The following is a 20,666-nucleotide window of genomic DNA, read 5'->3' as shown; positions in this document are numbered from 1 at the left end:
CTGGACAGAGAGGGTGCATGGTTAAAAGAAGCAGCAACTTCCTAGTAACACTGTTCAGCCTGAAGCTGGAAAAGGAATGAGAAGAACTGAATAGGGCAGTCAGGGCACGGGTGTGTAAGAGCTCTGTGTGATAGACCGTGTGTCACCTCTGGGAAACTGCAGGCGTTTTCTTGTGATATTTGTGAAAGCATATTTGCTTTGTACCAAGGAAAAGCTTTTATAGTTATTAGACATTAAAGATGCAGTAAGTGAATGATTCACTGTCAAACATTTAAAATGGTGGTTGTGATCACTGAAGTATGGGGGGTTCCCTCTCTCGCGTTCTTTTTTATTTTTTAACTTCTGCGGTGCTCAAATCCTCAAGTAATATTTAGTAATTAACAAATCTTTGCAATCATTTTTGGTTTCGGCTGAAAATTCACTTCTCATTACACATAACCACATACTGATATTGGTAGCATTCAATATCACATATAAAGGTGGGTGATTTTTCATGATAGTTTTAATGATGTCTTCATTTTTGATGTGTGGTTTAACTTATAAGATCCAGTGTTCCTATCACAGGGAAAGAAAAACACGTGGAAAAAGAAAAAAATCACATGGAAAGAAAGAATCAAAATACTGTATATACTGACTTCTTATATTATGAGATGTTCCTTCTATTTTCAATACAATGTCTTTTTAAAGCTTTTGTTCTTTTCTGATAAGATTGACCTAATTGTTTTGTTTTACTGACTCCCACTATTTATTTTGGATTTGTCCTCCACTATATGCTGACCACTGAAATGCCATATATAAAACAGGCACAAGGCAATACACTGGAATATTACAATGCTTATAGTTGTCACATGCCTCAAATCTGCATGACCATGCTTTTCTTCAGAGACTCAGATTCACCGTTCAGCCAACACCCATCTTAGGCATATTTGCATTAGAAGCAGTTGTTCTGCCAGATTTCAAGTTCTGTTCCCTTAACATACGTACACTTGTGTATCAACGCTGGCCCGGCAAGGCTATTTGAAAAAACTTCCTCTTTAAGTCTGCGTACTGGTTCACCTTTTTGATGGAACACAGTTTTACCTTCTGATTTGATAATGTAACTTATATGGGCAGAAAGTATCTGATAAAAAAAAATCACTTCATGTGGTAGGTGTTCTGTTTTCATAGCTGTGACAGTCTAAGGATATAAGGAAAATAAAAGAGGTCAGTAAGGGACACTGAGCCCAAAAGCTTGTTTGTTTTTTTACCTATAGCTGTTGATCTAATAGCAAATACTACCTCTCCACTAAATTTGATGAAGTCTTAAGAGGAGGCTGGGTGGCACTTTAAAGAGAAACCAATAGTGAAAGATAAATACTCCAATGAAGCTAAGTACATGCCCAAAGCCCTCTGCCTAACTTCATTTTATACTGTATGATCAGTCAAGCATACGTTTAGCTTTCCTACTGTATTTTCTGTCCCAATCACAGGAACAGAGGAGCATACTTCTTCCAAAGGCTTACAATCATAAATACTATTCTTGTATAGATAGAGGCTGCTTCCTACAAAGTCTAAGACACCCTTGAAAACTGAAACTTGAAACACACTAATGCAGGCTGACTCCTGAGTCATGTCACACTGCTACGGTGACAAATTCTAGAAGATCAAATTTTCAACCCTGAAATCTCTACAAGAACTTCAGATACATTTATTAGATAGGTAAATCTTAAAAAGTCAAAAATAGAAATCCATACTCTAAAAAAATCCACAACTTTTTACTATACAAACAGAAATCACCATTTTTTTATAAAATTCTGAAGGTTTGAAAAACATAAAAAGCGGTAAAACATTTCCCTAAGTAATTAAATAGAAATCATACACTCACTCTTTACCCCTCAGTACACTAATCACTAATCAGTTCTTCCTTATAGTAATGTTAGATTTTTTTTTTGGGGGGGGGGAAGATAAAATGCAGATTAACTTCTTAAAAACTCCTAGTAAAATCTTTTATCCATTAAAAGTGCTTTCACTTTTCTTGTTGCTAAGATACTTCACTTACTTTCATTGACCAACTTTCCTTTGGCCAATATTCATGGAGGTGTATCATTCTGTTAGTAAGATCAAAATGTAGTTCCCCTGGCCTCAACAAGCTTGGTCTTATTAAGCTTTTTAAATTTTACCTTCAGTTGGCTTTTTTGCATTCCCATCTAGATCTCTGACCTTCAGCCAACTAGACTTCAGCTATCCTTCATGCTTGAATCCAAGCTTTAGTCTTCAGCTGCATCCTTAGCAGATAATTTACAAATTAATAAAACTACTTCTTTAAAATAATTTAATTACATGTCAGCAGGTGCCATAGCAGACATTTTATTTGCATTATATTCCACAGTAATTCAGAAGAAGAAAGAAAAGACTGATAAAGCTAGATGGACAGCAATTCTAGGGTCACGTTTTGTTAACTTAGTTTTGTACTTTTGAAACTCTAATTTTTACTGTTTTATTAGGAATTGAGCATACAAATGTGCAAGGAATAAAACTCCATTATAAGGGTTTTTCAACAGGATGCCCCTATCTGAGAAACTTAGAAAAGGAAACGGTATCATTCTCAAAGGCAGCAATTCTCTGCAGATACCTACTGAACAGCTATAACAGCAGATAAAATCATGCAACACCGAGATTATTTGCACTGTTTAATAAAAAGGAATCGAAGACAGGTTTGTTGTGCATTAATTAGTGTAAAGGTCATTGTTAAAAGCTTCTGTTCATCAGCTTTCAGAGGATTTTGAGACAGAAGCTATCTAAGGACATGAAGTAATTTGATGTAGAAGATGTCATAAAATGCCACTGGTTAGGATAAAAGCTCACACTCATTTCTTATTCTGTAGCTTCAAGGACAAGTCTTTAAGTATTTCACCTGAAACAATTATGTTTAGGACAGTTTAAGTTAGAAGTTTGGTAACAAAAAGCAAGCAAGCTGGTTCAAGAAAGCATAGATAAGCAGAATTTTTGTTTCAATATTTATTGTTCAGTGTACTATATGGAAAGGTACCTCCTTGACTATATAATGTTGTGGGTTTATAGAAACCAGATGACCAGTTTCGAAAGTTATGTAATTATTACAAAAGATATTTAAGTTTTTATAATTCTATACACACACACACACACACACACACAGAGTTAACATAATAATAGCATTCCCAAGCCCACTGCAAAGGAACCAAGGAAATAGCCAGGGCCTTATTGCAGTAGTCTTCATACTTCATTATCCATCAATGGATGCTCTGTGTCTGCAGTGCAAAGTTTTTCTGCATGGTAAGTATGATTATGAATGGCTAATATATACTAGGCTTACCAGTGAGTTTCTTTTTTTTGTGATCTTGCAACCTATGTAGCGAATGAAGCATCCAGAGGGAACAGAAGCATTCATGATTCATGAAATGCTCTGGGCACAGTCTCAGAATGACATTTATCAGAGCCGTACTGTATATCCCTCCCTATTCAAAATGCATTTCACTTCAAAGATATGTTCCAAAGCCCTCAAATTCAATAGGACTTAAAAACGTGCTTAAATGCTTTCCTAATTAGSAATACATTCTCTGGAAGTATGGGGCTGCAAACTATAACTTTGTCAAATAGAAAAGCCCAACTATCATTTAATGTGATACATGTAGTCTAGGACCATTCAAAGACATGGGCAACTCTTCCTACTAAGGTCCACAGCCTTTGGAGCAGGATCTTACTAATCAACTGTTTAAGCACCAGCTTAAAATTAATCATGGGTCTCACAGAAATCAAAGCATCACCATGTATTAAACACTTATGACTAGGAATAAGTATAACCAGGTGCTTAAGAGTTTTGCTGAATCCAAGGAAATCATGGCACTGACAGAGCCGTGATGCAGAGGAAGTTTGCTCTCGCAGCAGTCTGTCTGTTTGGAGATGGTCTTTTAAATAGGGCTCCCTGGCTGTTACGGTAAATGAAACTGTATACTTACTGTAAATCTTAAAAGGCCACTTTGTAGTTTACCTCTGGGTGCTCAGGAATTTCAGTATTTCAACTGCCATTCTGCGAATTGAGATTCATTGCCTTATAGCAGAGCTTATAACCAAATGTACTGAAAATTACATGCTGTATACATGCCTGTTCCCATAACATGCCTTCAATTCCGAAGGCAGCACCAATCAAAGTATATTATCGTGTTGTGCTAATAACACAGGTGGTGAGTTAATGAGCAGAGCTAGCTATGAAGGAGTCAAGTGAGTTCCCCTCCATGTGATACTTACTCTGTTTGTACCACCTCATATCTCACTTGTACTCTGTAGCTGTGGCGAGATATTTTTGTTTTGCTGTCTGCTTGCATTATTATTTTTGCCTACTGTCTGTAGGTGCTTTGGGGAACTCCTCTAAAGTGAAAATATCTACAGGCAATGAGAGGCTTTTAACATGAAGAATTGCAACCGTTCAACAGTTGTGGGGAGTTTTTTGCACAGCACTTCTTTTTGCATGAATCTGCATTTCAACAGCACTGAAGAAGGCTATCAGTGCCACTGCACTTGCACTTGCCAAGGCCTGAATACAGGGCACAGCAAAGCACTTAAGTGGTTTGTCAGTGACTTCACCAGCACTACAACACACTCACAGTTAGGCACAGCATAGAGAGTTTGTTCCAAAGTTAATTATAATGATCAACATGTCATTTTCCATATGCTTTGAATCAGGGCTTATGTACATCTTCTGGGCTTACACCAGACGGGGTTCTGAAGTTCATAAAACTGACAACTGATCTAATGCGGCTTGTGCAAGTTGCTTAGTAATTTCTTGTTCTTTGTATTCTCATAGACATAGATTTTTATTCACATCCCCAGGGATCATACAATATTGGGCTAGAYAGATCACTGGGCTCACCCAGGAGAGCATGTTTATGTTTTTATGTATGGCCTTCCTCCAAAGCAACAATAGCTCCCAAAATGCTAGGGATATTCACCTCAAAAAGATGTTGATTCTCTCCCTGGAGAATCCTATCTTACATACTTCTTTGCATGGCAAATCCCTCCATCTGTTATAAAAGCAGGGGAGAAACACAGCAAGACGAATGAAAACTGATCCATGATGGATTTTTTTTTTTATAATTGTCCTGTATGTTGCTATCTCTATGGTGCTACCAACTTCAACTTGGTTCAAAAGTTCTTCTAATTTTCATGCTCCTTAGTTACTCATAGATTGTAAATGCTTCACAGTGGGACTGAGGATACTGAGACTTGAACTACAACTGCTGCTGCTTGAACTACAGATAAACAGCAAGTCAAAAGTGATACAAGTCAGTAGGAACAAATACAGTAGTAAGATAGCTTTTTTAACTACATATCACAAAACAGATCTAAATCACATCATATCTTTAGTTGCTTGTCTTGGAATGCATTAAGGGAACAGCTTGCAGACAGAAACCTACTTCTTTTTTCCCCCACTTCACCTCTCACAGCTGTTTATATTCATTGGTGAATGACCCTTCCTAACTTGAAATTTCTACTAACAGTTGCATGATAGATGATCACTTACTTGAAGACAAAATGGAGGCTGGCCAATTATCTTGAAAATATTTGATTAATCCTGGAACAACAGAGGCAAAAATCTTCTCCAGCTCAGCACCCGTGTGAGATACGTATATTGTAACCGGGAATCTTCCTGGAGGGGGGGAACAAACACACAAAGCAGAGAGTCTCTGGTGGTTTTGCTAAAAAGAAATTCATTTTCAAAATTCATGTAGTTTACATTTTGCATTGCTCACCTCAGAACCACTTCATGGCCACTCCTTTCTGGTATTGCTTTGCGAGTCATTATGGTTGCCAGCTGGGGGAAATAAGGTAAAATAACATAGTTAGATGTACTCTTGGTGCCAGTGGCTTCTTTTTTTTATAACTGATAGTTAACTTAATACGTAAATGTACGGATCACACACCTCTTTCTTCCCCCTCCTCTTATTTGTATTCCTTAGTGTCTACCGCAGCATATAATTATGTTCCAAACTCTCCCTATTACAATACACTCCAGTTTCCTCATTGTAAATTTAATTTTGGAAAGCTGACTGTACTTCAAAAGCACATTCCTGATGTTGTACACTGTACAAAATGGATGACTGTACAAAATGGACCATTCTATAATGTTTAGGTTTAGAAAGATTTGCAGTTTGCATAAAGTAATCCAAATTAGAGAAAGAAGTAGCCATGCAGATCCTTACTAAGGATTGTGAATTAGTTTTTTACTGTGGGGAGTTTCATATCTCATTCAAATTCAGAAATCCCAGTTGTAGTCAAGATATCAGCAAACCATAACTATGCCATAAGTCAGTCAATACTTTCCACTCTGAGTAATAGCAGGACTGGAAATAGCTCCCATGAAAGCATAGAAACAAATAAATAAAAGAGCAAGATGATATTAACTGGCTCCTGGACATGTTGCCATTTCCCACTGAGGCAAATTTCAGATAACAAATTTGAATGTGGATAAAATTTGACATGCTAGCTTGAAATGAGTTATACTGAAATTGTTTCCTCATCTACCTCTGTAACGTGTTACATTTTACCATTAAAAACATTCAGTCTGAAGGAATCTACAATTCAAATACTTGAGATCTTACTACTGATTTAAGAACTATATAGCCTCAGATTTCTCACCTCTGCCATAAGCTTCTTGAGGAACCCAAAGAAGGAACTGTCAAATGCCATAGTGAGTGTGTCAGCATGTGCAGATACCTATGTACAAGATTTAATGTATCTTTGAAGTACATCCTCTCCTGCCTAGAGAAATTTTGTGGCAAGAGGGAGGGAGAACCTCATGAGAAATCACTAAAGAGGATCTGATGATGGATGAGAATCAAAGGAGTCAGTCTGGAGCTCAGAGCAATCACTTATAAAAGCTAACCACTTTCTGTGAATACTGACAGCTTTGGAGGAACGCTACATGGATTATAGATGAACGAGAACTTGTGTTCTGAATAGTAAAGACAATATTTACAGCAAAAATGAAGGTCAAGACTTGACTGCTTTCTAACTCACCTAAGTCCATAAACAAATGGGCATGTGGGGCTGTTACGATCAAATTCTTTGAAAAAGAGTCCACAGGTCCATTAGTATGTGGATCCAGACTCAGCTAACATTTTGGTAGGTCATTGTTGCTGTATTTAAGATGTAAGTATGAACACCCGGTGAACATTAGTTTTATACTGTATACCATTTTTAATATAGCACACTGGAAAAACAGAATTTTGAGGGCAGCGAGGGCAAAAGCAAGACCGCAACCTATTTTATATTACAGGATATCATCATGTATTAAATCACAGCTTCCTTTAATCTCTCAAAACAAAGTACCAAACTAAACAGTCCTGTTTGACACATCCTATATCTTTTCCCACCAACTTTGTAATTTACATTCTCCTCAGATGGTCCACTGGCAGGATAAAATATAACATGATGCAGTGATGAGAAGATTGGGCCAGACAAGTAGAAATCAAACATACAGTACTCTTTTTTTAAATGGGAGAGTAGTTAATCATTTGTTGCAAGATGCTAAGCATGCAAGAGATTCTCTGTTTCTTCAACTCTTTCAACCAAGACCAGATTGAATGCAATCCTAAAAGCTATGCTCCAACTCAGCCAGAATCTATGAACTCCATGAGGGCATTAGCAGCTGAAATCCTCTGGTCTGTTACATAGAAAGTCTGATTTGATATCATAGTAGTCATTTGGGCATTAAAATCTATGAATCTCTTTTCAACCACGTAAAGTGCAATAGCTCTTAGTACAAAATGGAATCTCTATTTGCTTTTATTCTTTTGGTAATGGATCCCCCAAGCTACAATTAAGTTTGGTGAATGAAGAATCTGGAAGACTGACATATTACTTTTTTTTAGATTTCCTGCTGAAGCTTTCATTTTGTGTTAACTCCAAGAGACTGCCCTCTAGGCAGCCTTTGCTTCTTTTTCACTCCATCTTGCATATAAATATTTTACTCTCCTCTGATATAAAATTTTGATAGAATGTGAACTGAGGAAGTATAGCCAAGACTAGGATATTCAAGCTTGTCTTTATAAAATAAAAATGACTTTTATCTTGACTCTCATACTAAAGCAATTGAGAAGAAAGTGTATTTGTTGCTGCAAATTTTGAAGGGAAAAATATTTTGTATTCTCATATTAATCAGGAAACATTATGTGTCTGGGTATTACAATGTATAACTACATCATAATGACCAAGAACCGGCCTCAGAGAAGATCCACTCAGGTAATGCTCTCTTTCCCAGAGACGATCTCTTCTGAGCCATAACTTTACCAAGTCACACCCACAGAGCATCCTTTTGCTAAGACTAAAGCGTTAAGAAGAGGAAGACTAAAGTGTGAAGAAGAGGCCATAGTTTTGGGTAAAACGATACTGACTTACTAATCATGGCTGCAATAAGATTTTTATCATTTCCTAGTGAATAGAACTGTGGAAGGAGATGGTGAAGACCATGTACAAGTAGACTTGATATAAAATTCTGGATAGAAAGGAAACAAATTATGACCTAGTAGGTAAATAAACATACTCCAACCTTGAAAGTATGGGTTACTGAACTGAAAAATTATATCATCTTGACTATAATTGCACAGCCCCTGAAAATAGCAAAAATGTATTTGGAGTGTTGGGTTTCAAGAGTTTGAAAGTTAATGATTAAGAAGAGATGTAATTTGGGGCTAATATATTTCAAGTTATCAAAATTGGAGAGATGTCAGGATTCTTCCAAACAGAAACCAAAAACCTCTAATCTCCTTGCAGCTACCATCTCCAAAGTAACCAAGGCTATAAATAGTAACAAAAGTTTATATGCTATCTCCATTTTAGTAGAAATTTTAATTATGCATTGGCCTTGACACTATACCCACGTGTCAGTCACGTCACTTCGGCTTTTCCAGTCCTGAAAACACGATGCCTATATTGCAAAAATTACCCAGAATAATCCCTTAAACAATGGTTTATTTTTATTCTTTCAAAGAAAAAAAAAAAACAAGAGACAATATACTTCCCAAACTGCTCAATGCTGTTAACATTCTGCTTTTAGCTTTGCATCATATCCAATGAGCACTTCATTTGCCTAATGAAAAACATATTTAAACTAATGAGTACACAGTGTTTTTATTTACATATGTAATTAAAATTTATCACTATTAATAGCTGACAGAGGGGAAGAGAAAGTGTGATTATTCCAGTAAATGCACACTCTTTCAAGAGAATAACACTTCATAGACAACACTAAAGACAGAAATTAAAAACCAGCATCAGTGTGGAAAGGTATAAAACTCAGAGGTGTCCAAATCCCTGTGGTCCACTTCTGTAGATAAAACAATTAACACTTTCCTCCTCTCTAGGTGCATCAGAATTTATCACCCATTTATAGAGCCCACAACTTGTGTTCCTACCATTTACTGGAGGAGTGTGGATGGATTCTCCAAGAAGAACCAATTTTGTATTTTCTACAAGAATAGGGCTGCGTGGACCAGTCAGACTCTATATTTCCAAGAATGTAGTAGGAGGTCAGTTAAGTCAGAGAATACTCAGCTTGGTAGAAATGCGGGAGAGAAAAATGACAATAAACATAAACTGAGTGAGAAAGAGGAGCCAGAGTTACTTTCTACAAACTGCACAAGAGTGAAAAACCTGAAGATGGGCTCATTTAGGTAGACAAAGGCTACTGGCATTCACACAGAGAAGGGGTGCAGGGAAGTGAGATCAATCAAAGAAGAGTCAGTGATACAGAGATCTTTAGTCCATCCCACTCTTCTTAGAAACTGAGTTCAAAGACAAGCATCAGAYGCCAGATATCGCCACACAGACAAACATGGCAAACGGTGCTAAATCTTCAGCCCACCCTTTCTGCTGTTGTCTTTCAAAGATGTTACAGAACCTGCCAGGGGAAATCAGATTTCTGCTTAAAGCTCCACCACGTATAAACACACGTTTACTGAACAGTGCTAATACCATGGTGCACTCTGCTCAGGTGAGCAAGAATTTTATGAGCAACACTATAAAGAAGTCAAATCTATGGTACATATGATAAATCATTGATCATATATGCATTTTTCTAAGTATTTTGTGAATAGTACAACCATGGCTAGGACACAAGAAACCATAATATACAATCTCATTGCAGTTTTGCCAGCATCAAGGGTTTTGCTTTGATTTGATGTTTTGGGTTGAGCTGAACATTTTATTTAAATAAGGACATATGAACAGATAGCATGCGTAAAGAGGAAGATCTGATACCAATGTGTACTGAACAATGGGATTTTTTTTTTAAATAGGCATTCTTGATCAAAACCTTTTCAAGTGTAGTTAAAAAAAATCCTGATTAATGAAGCAGTACCTGTTTACCCCAGGTGAAGTTTAGTTCCAAAGCATTGTTACCACRCAGATTGCTCGTGCTGGACTACAATTGCTCTATATTTATCTGAAGTCTTCCTGTTTACACTGGGAAAAAGGTCTACAGCACCAAACTAGAGCATCCCCAGTCTGCACGCATAGACAGACACCCATGTATTACATGGCAAAACCCGCCAAATGGAAAAACTGAAAGGAGCTGAAAACTCCAAGTCATAATAGCTAAAGATCTACTCTAACTACAAGTCTTTTTCTTTTGAGGTGGATAGCTTTAAAAGAGGTTAATACATTGAGAGATGCATAGAACTATGGAGTTCTGAGGTAGAAGTGGGAAAAGATATTGAGGTTGCTTTTGCATATGCTATATACATGCAAAAATCTGAATGCACCATCTATGTTGCTGGATAATGAAGTATGCTGGTTGCATGCTCAAATGTGTGGGTGCAGATTTAGAGACTGTAACATTAGTGCGTCTCCAGATGGTGCTATTACAAATTGAGTTATACATTCTGGTTATGTGAAAATGCAGGATTTAGTTATCTCTTGGAGAAACTTGTCAGTTGTGAAAAAGTTCATTGTAAAAGCTGCACCAGTTATTTACTACCTATATTGCTCTAAGGCTTAACTCTTAGATACTGATGCTGTCTATACACGTACTATACAAGCAAACAAAAGGGCTATTAAATGTCAAAAGACTATACATTATAGAGATCATTTTTGAATAAAACATTCTTTAAGGAGGTAGAAAAATTATATAAAATAGGCAAGCAAATCTGAAAATACTGCCTTGAGGAAATCACCAAGTGCTGTGTACATTATAAAATCAATCCACTTATTCAAAATGCCGAAATGTAGATTCAGAATCCTACATTTAGGTAACAATTTGTTCCTTACTTTCCCTCTTTCTCTCTTTTTAATCATGGCCCTAATGTGAATGTTGGGGGGAGAATAATAAAGAGGACAGCTATATAAAAATATGTTCCTTTTTTTGCTGTGCATCTTTGATTTGTTTGTCTCTTTCCAATTATACAGTACCATAAAGCATGAACAGGGTTGTCAGCAAGGCAGAGTCAATATTGCTGTGGAAGACTAAACTGTATTCTTTTCCACCGTCTGCTACATTAACAAGATTGCCTGGCAAGTTCTGATTCTAGGACATTTGCAATTTGCAGCAGCTGATGATGATGCATGAAGAATAAACAACATGTTGATTTTTAACTGGATTCAGTTGGTACAGTAGGAATGCTTCTTTAATTATTATTTCCAAACTTGTAAGATTCAATGTGGAATGCTCTAAATATATTAATTATGGAATACTGGGATTTTTTTTAGAAGAGTTAATTTTCTAACTAATTTCTGCATTTCAAATGTAGTTATTAGATGGTTCTGGAACTTCTTATTTTCCCAGTTAATTAGTATTTCAAAATGAAAAAATTTTTATAATATTATGATAAAATGTCTCGGCTAGGTTCTAGATGGCTATAGGCTGATATAGCATTGCCTTAAGTTCTACTGACAATTTGAGCTCTTGGGAATAACATTAAAGTTTTGCAGCACATGGTTTATGCCTAACGATTACTGAGTTTCATTAAAACATGTATGTACCATGGATTAGTCAGAAATTGTTTTCAAAGAGAAAAACCCTACTCAGAATGTAAAGATAAATTAAGGCCCCCATCTTTCTTTCTCTTTAAGTTCATGGATTTTTTTTTCTATAAATTCATTGATGCCTTTAAAATTCAGCATATTTTCAAGAATCATTTCCACAAAATACATGGAACATATTGTCCAAATGCAAGAATACCRCACACACACAAAAAAAAAACCTAGCCAAATAATTCAGCTGCTCTCAATTATTCACTGATCCCTAGTAAGCACTGTTTGCTATAGGATRACTAAGCAAGTAGGATAGAAAATGAGTTTTGGCATGGTGTAGTAACTGGCATTCTCCATTTCTATGGTAACACTGATAAAAGGTTGCTAATAATAATGAAATGAAGCAGAATAAAAATAAGGAAGTTAAATAGAAAGATTTATTGTAAGCTTAAGGGTTTTTTTTTTCCTTTTTAATGAGAACTATATGTACAAACTCACACACAACTAAACCTTAGTACAACACAAACTTGTGCATATATTACTAGGTTTGCTTGCCAGCAAGTACAGACAGATGCATGATGAATACGTATTTGACCTAAGATAGCTATAGAAAGAATATTAAAATAGACAAATGTATACAGACATTGCAGTTGTTTGAGAGGGCATTTTGTAGAATCATAGACTCATTACCAGCTCCTAATGAATTCAGAGTACGTTAGAGTTCTCTGCAATTTTTCTTTTACAAGAATGACACAATGACAAAAATACACAGTAGAAACTTTCTCAGCTGGGAAAATTTGCCTAACTCATTTATATTCTTACACAGAGAAAATAATTTGCTTTACCTCCAGCTACTTCTGATCCAGCTAGTAACATAATGTATTAAATTAATTAATTCTTATCTGTACATATACGCATATTTATATAGTCTCATTGGTTTATGGACCTGTATCTAGAAAAAAACCATGCTATTCTTGCCCGGGATTCTCAAATCTCAGTTGCAATGGAAGAAAAATCACAAACATAATGCAAATCTTACCATCCCCTCCCTTTCCTTAGTGGAAAACATGAAGAGATCCCTGATGATACAGAGAAGAGAATTCTAGTCCCATCATCAAATAAATCAAAATCCATTACTGGGAAAGAGGGAATTGCATAAGAGATGAAGAATAATAAAATCTCATCTTCATGTTAACCTTTGCTCCAAATATGATCTGAATGTACAGCAAAGCTTCCCCAGCCCTACAAATATGGGACTTTTCATTCATTTTCACAGAGTTCTGTATTTCTAAGTTCCTGATAGAAGAAAAATACCAAAATTCATCAAATAGACCCATAGAACATTTCTAGCTTCTCTTGGTACTGGGCTGAACTGAATGTCTGATCTGAAAGCCTCTGATTTTGCAAGGTTTCCAGGACACACTCAAAAAATTCAGACAATTTAGACCCATTGTGTAGGAGATGAAGCATCTAACTGAACCAGCAGAAGTGGAAGCAGTTGGGGGAAAGTACTGTCTAAATCAAACAGGTATAAAGCTAGTAATGACTATACTACACACATGCTAAAAGAGGCATAAAAAGCTTTTCCCAAGATAAAAACGTACTTGGACAAAAGATACAGCATGAAACATGACAAAAGGTAATGAAACAGCTACAATTAGTGTTGTTAGTGAGTGTGCCTCAGCCTATGTGCTGGAGTGCCTGCATTCATCTGTGCTGTTTCTGCCCTTTTGCTTCCTTTTCTCTCAGGTGCCAGTCTTCTACACCTTACTTCAGATGTCCTCAGATCTGGACAACGGTTCACACTTGCTTTGGTCTTCACCCTTCTTGTAATTTAATTAGAAATCTCTTTGCATATATGTTTTTATGTTCAATGGACTTAATCTGGACTAGAAATAGGAGCCTACTTCGACATTCCCAGCCAGAAAATGCTTTGAGGACTACTGGTAGCCTATTAGTGAAATGTATCCTGCTTGCCCTGCACCCAAGACATACCACATGGCTGCTTGTTTGATTTAGGGTAGGAAGCAAAATGCTTTGTAACATCTGCTTGATTGGCATAATTGCATGAAAATAGTAAAGCAATTTAATTCTGGTATCCAAACTGTAACTATTAGAAGGAGTCAGAAGACCAGCATCCAGCAGGTAACACTCATCTGAACAAGCCAGGGTGGACCAGCACCCAGGACATAACACCCATCTGGACAAACTGGAACAAACTATTTCTGACCTGTGAAAAGAGAAAGTAAGTCCTTAGACCAGGCTGCTTTTGACCAACAGAAAAGGGTATATAAGCACCAGTGGTGCACAATGCAGCTTGGGGCAGAGAGAAGACTCCCACTTTGGTTCTGGCTTTCCTCATCAAAGAGGTCTCAAGGCCAACCATCTTGATCTTGGACACTAAGAAACACCAAAGATCACAGCCATCAGAGCCAAAAACACAGCACCAGACTTACACGATCATCACTTGACTAATCTGTTTTATTAGTACTTGATTTTTTTAACTGTTATCGGTTAGATTGTCTAGTAGTCTGTGATAAATAAATGCCTGCTTGAAGTTTGGATATTTGCCTGGTTTCTTGGTCTATCAGAATACCACAGCCATCATGGCTATCTCCAATTCCCTTATAACAGTTGCAACAATATAAAATCAGAAAAGCTTTATCGCCTTTCCATTCCTTTACAATTTTCATCGTAAAATGGTCAGAGTTGAAACAAATGGAAAGAAAACGCTGTGAGGTCTGGAACACCCYATGCCGGGCTTCATAGCATTATTCTGTTGCTGAATGTCAAAACATTGCAAAGATAAAACTTGTAGTGATAACAACCAATTAAAAATGCTTATTAAAGATATTTTAATCTCTACCACTTCCCACCACAAATCAGTGTTGCATGCCTCATTTCTCACTTACAGTTTCCCTGTAAAAGAAAACCATTCCACTTGTTTCACTGGGGAGAACACCATCTGTTAAGAAAGAGGTTAGGAAAGGCTGAGGGAGGGGAATTAATATCTGAACTGCATGCAACCAGTATTCCTACAGAATTAAGCTAATTTGCAAAAAACAAAACAAAACTGAAATAGTCATCTTCAAGCCACTGTGTGAAAAGATTTCAAAGACCATCCCAAATGGTCTTCTGTGAGAGATATAGAACATCATTTAGATGCCATGTATGTCACAGTAGCTGTTTTGGAAATCCAAGCTGGAATTTTCTCTAGTCATAACGTACATAAATCAAGATAATTAAAAAATTATAATGCATAAGATATGGGTCTTCCTGGGATGAAGAAAACTAATTTTGAAGGGTAATTTTCATAAAAATGAAATAAAAGCCAGGTTAGAAGATGTGCAATCCATGAAATATTACGAAGTTTTATTTAGATTGTTTTTTTAATTTTCTTTTCTGAGAGAGACTTGCTACAGGACTCTAACATCACAAAATAAAAAAGGTAATTTAAAAGATTGACTGGCCTCACAGGTTGAGAGATGCAAAACATTTGGATTAATAATTCTGACAGATCCCTCATTCTGTTGTTTCTGCAGCTGCATCCTTTTTCAAAACATTAACAATTTATTTCCTTACAGAATCTTTTAATTTATTATTACATTCCCTTACAGGGAGGGGTTTGTGTTGATTTCATTTACACCCCAAACATGAAAAGCCAGAAAATACTTCTTTCTGTTTAGTATTACACAATAGCTAATGCAAACTGTGCACTGCAAATCCCAGCTGACGTCTGAATTGGTCAATACCCTTTGTCAGCTTGGCTAATTAAGCAAAACCATAACCATGTCATATCCTCAGTGCCTTTTATTTAAAGCACTGAACAGAAACTAAAAAGAATGGCACAGAAGATGAAGCGGAATCTTTCATTTATCACTTGTGCCCCCCGCCCCCAACACTTGTAAATTTGCTCATTTATGCAAGGTGGATGCTTTTGTCCTTGTATGTATGTCTGTCTCTATATACTTACCTGTGAAAAAAAGTTTATGTTTCTATAAATAATAATCACACTTTAATGTTTTACAAGCCCAATAATTCTTCTCCAGAATGGCTGTATAATTTACCTTCTTAAATGCACCATTCTCATGTGCTTCTTAGTAAATATTCTTATTCCTTTGCTTCACAGCTGCACTTGTCCCAAAACATGAATTTATAAACCCCGTGTGTTAAAAATTCTATTACATCAATGCTTTTATTTATAAACATAGATGGAAAGAGCTACAAAATTATCTTTTCCCTTCCTGCAACCAATGTCAAGTCTAGATTAACACTGGGAGTCCAGCACAGAAACACAGATACAACTCCTTACATACTAAACCTTTTCTTTTTAATCAATTTTGCCTTTAGCTGAAAATTGGAGTAATGTAGAAATGAACCTGTCAGATGTAATTTCATTTCCCCAGTTACTCCATTGGAAGGCACAGAGCCATGCTGTTCATCAATGTGGGTCTAACTGCTAGGAAGCTAGGAAAGTCCCTCTTTCAGTGTGTCTCTACTTCCATGATTTAATTTAAAAAGAAAGCATTAAAAAAAAATCGTTTAATCCTAGAACTCTCATATTCAGAAGAAAAGCAAAGATTTCGTTGCTTTGCTCTTGCAGCATACTCTGGGTTATCCCATTAAACACAGGTCCCAGAAGGGGACACTTAAGAGTGCAATGATTCATTGTACCAGAACAATACATTGCCATGATTGCCTTTCTCATATCATTTATTCCTTCAACTAAAAATCAAAGTTACTCACAGTCAGAGATTTATTGAGCCTGATCACTCTTGGAGAAAGCACTATCAATACTTGTTTGCAATGGGTGTGTGCGCTATAGAAAGCCCTTATGTAGACAGATGTGTCTGTGGTAAGCCACCACCACGTAGCTGAAAACACAGAGAACTGAAATGACTTGCCAAAGAGCCTTGAGCAAACTAGTGAAGCGATTCAGGAATAAAATCTGGGATCCAAGGAAAGGATCGGCTCACAGTCTCCTCAGGCTGCTCAGATGCTTTCCACTGAGGAGCAAGAAGTTGCTCTTCCAGGTGTAGAAGTGACTTCACCTGACAGGGTTATCTGGAGTTATACTGGAAAAGACCTACATTTTTTGAGTAAGACTGGGGGCAATATCAAAATCGCKGCATGATCAATTCTCACAGCAAACGCTGCTGTGGCCCCTCCTGTGCATGGTCCTCCAGGTGGCTGTGTGCTGGGAGGCCTGAGCTCAGCCTCTGCATCAGAGAAGAAGCGCTGACACTGTTCAGTGAATGCAAGCGCAGGTTTCGTATTCTGCCCGTCAGGAGTAYACTGTAAGGGGGACAGGGAAAAACACATGAAAAACCATCTCAAACATTTAAAACTTCTCTTTTCTCCCCTCTTTTTGTTTCTGTGCTGACTACATACCTCAGTCAGCGGGAAAACCTCTGCAGGCTGGTACCTTACGGCAGTGCTGTTCTTTGCACTCAAGCACATATTCTCAGTGTTTTGCCAACAGCCTTCCCCCGTGCTTAATCCTTACTTTTGCTGACAAATCCTAGTGCAGAGGGGCTTACAGGAAAGAGCTATAAGATTTCTCGGTCAGCCCCATGTCACCTGCATGAGGGGGATTTCTCCAGCAGTCCGTTCAAGTCTTTCACAGAACTGGTGCAATGCAAGGAATCAATGTTAACAGCCACAATTTGGCCCAATTTACTCATCCTTAAAGAAGACCAAGAAGCTGCAGTGTGTACTGAATTACAAGAAAATAATCTTTGTTTACTGGACTAAAGCCTGGAGATCCTTACATGATACAGAGAATGGAAGCAGTTTTGTGAAGAGCAAGCCAAGAAAAACATCCATTGCTCAGCATGGTATCCAGCTAAACTAATCTTTGTTTTCCACAGGAGATGCTTTTTCAATAATTTCCAAGAGCTAAAGGACTTCATTAAAAACTGTGCAAGCTTTGATCCAGATGTTAAGCCTCTCTGTACAATGAGAAACCCTCTTGGAAAGCAGTAAAGAATAACTGGTTCATTGTTATCTGGCCACGAGAAAAGACAAGAACATTGTCTGTTTATTTAATGTTACTATATGGAGGGATTTATTTCATTGTTTACCTACTGTTTGAAATGCTTTTAATTATAATGGTTTTGTGTAATTAAAGTGTAGGTAAACCTTCTGTTCTTCCTAAATGCCATATTGTAGCACTGAAATTTGTTACTGTTGCTAAGTCTGATCCAAACAAAAGCCTTACAACATTCTTATGAGAAGCAAAATAGGGCGCATTTTAAAATAACTAATGCTAAGCATTCCTCAGGTGTTCCTTGTAGATTTTTCTTTATTTAGTCCTCATTTTTATATTACTTTGCTATCAGCTTTTCACTTGGAAAATGATCACCATGTAAAAATAACTTTTAGAAAGCTAAATAAACCCCTGATTCGAAAGGAAGTAATCCTGTTCTTGCTGCCAGGGAAATTTATAGCATGCTAATTTCTCTTCACAAATTTCTGTATTGGCCTAGCAATGCCATTTGGAATATGGTCTTAATAACCTGTTGCTCTTTATCAATTTACCTAGACTTAATGAACTATAATTAGGGATGAAATAAATTTTACATAAATCTGGTATTGAAACATGAGCATTGAGTGTCTGTAAAATACAACTGGTTGGGGGCAATCTATTTCTCGTTGTCTCAGCAAGGTCTCTGTGTTCCACCAGTAGGGATTACTATGACTCTTGAGGTGAGTTATGCTTTGATCTCCACTTCCCTTTGGGCCTGGAATATCTTCCTCAATCTTTTCTGCACAGCTGCGCTGCTTCACTAGGTGCTCGCAAAGGAGCTGGCCAAGCGGGGGCCTGATGCCAGGTCCATTAAAGTGCATAGGATTATGAGTAAATGCTTTTCTTATTTTTTAAAAGAAAAAAAAATCTACTCTACCATATTACACATCAGGCTTTGATGTGCATCTGCTCATCATTCCCACTGTGCTACCCGGATTCCTCCTGCACCACCCTGCCACCAACTTCCTGCACCAGTGATTACGTCTACAAGACACCACCATCTTTCTCTCCCACCTCCTAAAATACCTCAATCAACCTTACGCCCAGTTGTTAACCACTTGAGCCCAGTGTTTAGTCTCTGATCCTCTACAATTATTGGGACGAGCATTCAAAAACAAGGGACATAATATTCTTCAGAGTGCCAAGCAAAAATAAAAATTTACCTAGGCCTCAAGCCCTGACTTGAGTTCATTTCCTGATCATGCTCTATTCACACAACAGTCAGAAGCYGTCATCACTGTGCTCCCCACAGACAGCACTAAACCCTTCTCTTCCTTCTTTGTAGGATTGGCACAGCAGTGGATAAAGTATTTGGAAACAGAAAGAAAAAAGAAAAAAGTCTGTAACTTGATTGGATGACTTAGATTCAGATGATGTGAGACTGTCCTAAATATTCCTTTGTAGGTAGGTGAAACCTCTTCATATATATTTGATGGACTCTGCCATTACAAACAGTCCTTATTAATGGTCTTTTCCATTTCTGAGACCATCAGAAAGACTTTACAACAATTTAATAGGGAGATAAAATGAGGAGGAAAAAGGACTGCTAAAGCTGTCTCCTGGCAGATCTTCAGCCATAGTGCACATAAGATTTTGATCTGCATTTGTGGYGCCTGACCTCAGAGATCAGGCTTCAAAGGCGTGTTTTCATGGACACAATCCACAGCCTGTGCAGCTTCGTATATTCTTCAAGTAGGACAGATTGTCTCCACATCTGATAAGAGGCACCTACTTTACTTTTGGGTATGGTAAATTGAACAGGCTTTATCCTACCGTCTGGATAGGAAACTTCCCCCACCAGCATGCTTAATTCTGAAACTGCTCCAATAATGCTGTTCATCTGAGTTCATCTTAGCCTTGAGAATTAATGGATTGTTTCTATCAGGGAAATATTTTCTAAAAATCATAATGTATTATGATCTTCAGGTTTTCCAAAGAGCTGAACTGAAATCAAATGAGAGAATGTATTTTTACTTGAACAAGAATAGATCATGAATTATAATTGTGCCCTAGCTACTCAATGTAAAAAAAAATAATTGGGTTAGTGCTTACAATAGAAGTTAATTCTTAACTTCTACTGTGTTTTAATTTCATTATGACACAAGGAAACAAAAAACCCAGATGACATATCCAGAAAGTAGCCATGGCAAATTGCCACATTGTAAGTCCTGTTGACACACAAGGAAGGGTAAGAGAGAGAGGAATAAAGGGAGAGAAGCGGGCAGCAATTCAATTATACTGAATCCTGATAGCAGGACAGTCTCTTCACTACGAACAAACAAACCTGAGCGAGCTTTATGGTTCACAGCTAGAATGGCAGCTGGAGACAGCAACCATTTCTTCTTTCTGCTGAGTCCCTTCCAGCTTCCATAAGAAAGTAAGGGAAAAATTCTGGTTTTGTCTCACACGTATACCTTGACCTTAAACACCGATTCCTGTCAGAAAATGTCAAAGCAAAAAAGATTCAAAGCAAAATATAACTGAACCAAAATGAGGACTGAAAATAGAAACGCTGCAGAAGTAAAACACAGTACATTTCAGAAATCAAAAATTAAATGATGAATTTGAATTCCTCTTAGAGAAAAAAAAATTACAACAAACCAGAAGCAAAGGCAAAAGGGTATCGAGACAATTCTTGATTATTTGCATTTCTAAC

Source organism: Apteryx rowi, unplaced genomic scaffold (genome assembly GCF_003343035.1).
Source record: "Apteryx rowi isolate R43461 unplaced genomic scaffold, aptRow1 scaffold_52, whole genome shotgun sequence".
Lineage (NCBI taxonomy): Eukaryota > Metazoa > Chordata > Aves > Apterygiformes > Apterygidae > Apteryx > Apteryx rowi.
This window is presented reverse-complemented; position numbering follows the sequence as displayed.